Source organism: Peromyscus leucopus, chromosome 15 (genome assembly GCF_004664715.2).
Source record: "Peromyscus leucopus breed LL Stock chromosome 15, UCI_PerLeu_2.1, whole genome shotgun sequence".
Lineage (NCBI taxonomy): Eukaryota > Metazoa > Chordata > Mammalia > Rodentia > Cricetidae > Peromyscus > Peromyscus leucopus.
Window position 1 is genome coordinate 43,908,709 of NC_051076.1, and position 4,792 is coordinate 43,913,500.

The 4,792-nt window shown below is 34.6% G+C and overlaps 1 long non-coding RNA gene across 1 annotated transcript; it reads left to right on the forward strand.

Moving 5' to 3' along the window:
• The first annotated feature begins 2,155 nt into the window (after positions 1-2,155).
• Positions 2,156-4,536, forward strand: LOC119089112. The gene is made up of 3 exons (XR_005092943.1): positions 2,156-2,207; positions 2,342-2,417; positions 4,400-4,536. It is a non-coding gene; the product is annotated as an uncharacterized LOC119089112 (long non-coding RNA).
• The last annotated feature ends 256 nt before the right edge of the window (positions 4,537-4,792 follow it).

Sequence of the window (4,792 nt, forward strand, 5' to 3'; positions counted from 1 at the left end):
CTGGTACCATATTATGAGATTGGAAAAAGAGGGGGAGGAGCAAACGTCATGTTTAATATCAGGATAGGATTGTTTTTATGAGGAAGGGTATTTTAAAGTAAGCCTTGACAGAAATGAAGCATTGAATAGTTTAAATGTTGCATAAGAGCAATGACAGATGTAATGACATGGGAAAAGGAAAGAGAGTGCTTCTGGCATGGGGGAGGGTAGAATGACCGTGGATAGCATGAGGGAAGACCATGCAGGAGAATAGATGTATCAGCATGCTAATTTCCTTTAGGTCTTTCCTTATGAAGTGTTTTATTCTGAAAATTCACACCTAATTAAATTTGCTTAGGTAGCTAAAAAAATAAAATAACCCCGATAAGAGCTGGTTCATCCATTCAATAAATATATAAAGGAATACCAGGGAAGATACAAAGTATTTTAATTTAAATTGTTTTGGTAGGTTTTGTGACAAAGTAAGGATTCAAACACATTAAAATGATAATTACATACATGCCTGCTTTCCATGCTATACCTGTTCCTTGTGTATGTATCCCTCAATTAAGATTTTGTTTTTGTTAGTAGTTGCATTCTGTTCCCTGTGGCCATGTATCATCACATTTATTTCAGTTTATTAATAACTATTATTTTGAAATGAAAATAAGAAAATACTCTAAAAACAACAGGAAACATGTTTCTACTTATTCAGTTCCAGAAAAATCTATGCTGTGTAAAAAGTCGATTTCTTGTTAAATTGTTTACTTTAAAATATCACTTTGTGCCTAGAAGTAATAGCTTTCATTAGCCTATACTTCATGCTGATGTATACTATTTAAATATTCCAGGAAATGCATATGCCTACAAATTTGGCTTTGTTTCTCTTTTCAGAAAGGATCCATAGTATCCATAGTATGTGGTTTTTAGAGTCATTACACTTTAGATGGGCTCCTAAATGCATTGGTAATAATTGCAGCATTCAATTTATAGCAAAGCACAGGGTTATGCATTAGTTTTCTATTTAGTGGAAAACCACTGAGAATGATTTTACATTTCCATACCTTAGGGAGAAACAAAATGCAGAAATAAGATGGTGGCAAATGAGTAAAAACAAGTGTGAGATCTATTTTTCTCTTCACTTCTAACTTGAACAACACACATTCAGGGAATCTAAGGGTGTACAGCCATTCCTTAAGAAGAACTGGTCGGACATACTTCTCAAAATAGAATTTGAATACATAAAATCTCCCAGAGAAAGGCAAGCCTGACTGAGAGACAAAGAAAAAGTGCTTGAAAAAAATGTCAAGAAGAGACATATGGCATAAATGATTATGAAATTCTATGAAAATAAACAAGCCTGATATCTTAAACTTTTTCCAGAGACTATGTGTATGTGTGTTCAGGAATATGTGTGTGCATGTGTGTGTGAGAGAGAGAGAGAGGTGGGGGAGGGAGGGAGGAAGGGAGGGAGGGAGAATGTGTGGAGTATGGGTACATGTGTTTAAAACAGAGTGAATTCTTTAGAGTGATTTCTCCTAGATGCCCAAATTGTATCTCAAGCATTCTGCCACATCTGTACTACAACTCCTGTGGACATCTTTCCATATTGTCAGTGTGATGCAGTGATGCAGAGCAGTCGGCTGACTAAAGGCAGGAAAGGAAGGTGTTAATCTTCCACTCCCTTTTGATTTCACTTCACCATCTGCTGATTGCTTTTCTAAGGAAGTTATTCCAAATGGCATCAGTATAGGATAAGTGCTCCTGCAAATAAAAAACAAACAAAGCTACAGCTTTGTTATGGCTTCCTAAGGTCTGCTTGCCATATTGGAACACGCGGTATTCTCAGGATGTCAGATCAACTACACTTTACTTCAGCCAAGAGCATTTATGCTTCTACTTCCTGGCACCCTGCCACAGCTGAGATGCTTTTCATTCATCAAACACTGCAGCACAACACTCTAACTAGGCAACTGCTTCTCATTCCTGCCCAAATCTCTTTATCATGGAATTGGGTTCGTTTCAAAAAGTTTATCATTTTGAAAAGGGCCTCCGATGCAAAAACAATGCCATTTATCAGCCTGGGCAAGGAGACTGCTAGGAAATGATAAATTTCCTGTATGTGGCTTTAGTTTATCACCAGTTTATTTTAACTTCTCCTTGCACTTGCTGGATACACTTGTATGACAAGACAACTCCAAGTGCCTCAGGCCCTTTTCTTCAACAAAGTATGTAATAATGTAAATGCGAAATTAGTGTATAAATGCACAAAATTAGATAAAGTTGTTTTCTGCTAATGAGTGTATAAGAAAGATGTGTGTCAAAGAATTATACGTCTTTTTTCCCCCTGTTTTTGAAACAGGATCTCACCATGTGCTCCAGGATGACTCAAGAATGTGGTTTTTCTGCTTCAACCAACGGCATGCTAGTAATTACAGGTAACCCAGTATGCTAGTATTATAGGAACACAGAATATGTGGTCTCTGGAATCTTTCAGCCTTATCTTCTAACCTATAAATAATATAGGACTTTGTGTAGAAGAATAAACAGTGTAACATGTTGGAACAAGTTTATGCCAGAGCCAATACCTGAACCAAAACTCATCCCAGATAAAAAAAATAACAAGTTATGATAATTAATTAAAAATTGTTTACTTAAGCTCTACATGGTAGCATATTGACTACTAAACGATACTCTATATAAGTATGGAAAATATGCGTTTGATTTATTTAATGTTTTCCATATAGTGATGGGAATAGGTGTTAATAGTAGCAAAAAAAAAAGATTTTGTGGTAATTACTTAAATATTCAGTAAGAACCCATAATCATCTCTAATGATAAGATGTGGAGGAGTCTATGATGTTTGAACATGGCCAAGGAAAAATTCCTTTTTGGTATATTCATTGAGATAAGTTTTATAAGGTATGGTCTGAAATTGTCAATTCTAGCCTGTGTGCTCTTGATGTCCCACTCACATCAGTCATTTCACCCAACAGCAGCATGTAACTAAGTATGAACTAGCTGAATAGTTTTAAAACTATAGAACTTTAGGAGGTCATTTTTTGGCTATGGGCTATGGTGATTCACCAGGCTTTGTCTTACAATTATTGGACATCAATGAGAACTTCTTCAAACTCAAATCTTATAGCCATGAATTACTCAACATCTCCATTTTAAAGTTCATTAGGCAATTCAACACTTACAAGCAAAAGTTTTCTAAAATACTTAGAAGTATAAATGGTCAATCAAGATTAAATATAGAATTCCAAAGTAGAATAACACATCAGTTAATTCTATCATTCAGCCTAAATTATTTTGAAGATAATAACTGATACAGTGGAGGTGTTCTTAACAACATTATAGAATATAGAACTGAGAATCAGTCTAGTGCTCAGATTAAGTATTGTGATAGACCCCCACAGGATGAAAAAACACAAACTTAATTCCTCACATATCTGAATGCTAGAAAGTCCATTTAGGGTCATTGGAATGTTTATTGTCTGGTAAAAATCGTCGCTGCCTCCCAAATTGTACCTTGCATTCACATCCTGAAGATAAGATAAATGTCCATGATGGTAATGCTATGTGGTAAAAAGAATATTATGAGAAAATCACTGGCAATTTTTTATGTAGATCTAAAACTATTAAATTTAAATGTTTACATGAAAATTAAGATATTGTCATAAAAATATTTAAGTATACATTTAGTAAGTTATAAGAAAGAATACCGAATAAAATATATTAAAAATATAAATAAATAATAGGTAATCTCAAGAGAATATATGAATCTTAGCCACATAGTAAATTATATCATAGTTTAAAAACTTTTACAATCTTCAAATATGGAAGTCACAAATATTTTTTAAATGTGAAAAATACACTGCAAAAATCAAGGCTGCAGTATTAAACAATCTGGTTGTTTTCACTTTAAACAGAGGATGCAAGATTACTCTTGGAGAAGAGGGCAACCAATTGGATGCAATTTCTCAGCCTTTTGTGCTCCTATTGATTTGCAGGTTTATAGGTATGCAACATTTAATAAATACATATATAGGTTACATATTATTAGTAACATCATATTGTATACCTGGAGCAATAATGAAAATAAATTGTTCTAACTAATCAGTCCTGTATACCTGACATCAACACTAGTAAAAAATACAACACTTTACTTACACTTAAATATATGTTACATTCATCTTATTTGAATGTATTTGTTTTCCTTTAAAATTTGAGCAATATTGGATCTACTACATTTTTAATAAAGTAGTGTTACTTTTTACCTCAATTTTCATTCTCTGAGAATTTCTTACAAGCATATGATATGTTTTAATCATGTCCATCCTTCATTCTTTCACCTCTTATTCATTCTTAATCGATATTCCCTCCCAACTTCGTATGTTCTTGGTTTTTAATCTAGAGTAGAACTAGTGCTGCCAGTATATGCATGTGTGAAGGGCAATCTTCTAAAGCATGGCGAGTCATTCGGGGGCCACATCCTTGAAGAATGCTGATTTACTGAACTCCAGCAGCCACCAATTACCAATAGTTCCTCAACTAGGGGTAAGATCTTGTGACCACTTTCCTTTTCCATTCTAGAGTTTTGTCTTGCTGGATTTCGCACAGGCATTATGAAATCTGTCACTGCCTGGTTGTAGCTGGCAGACACCATTTACTTGCAGTCATTCACTGTATCTGGCATTACAACCCACAGAAGCTCCCTAATAAGGCCTTACCCAAAGTCAGAAAGTTTGAACTTGCTTTACCCAGCAGGGCTGCATAATGGGATGATTTGGCCAGGGGCATGATTACC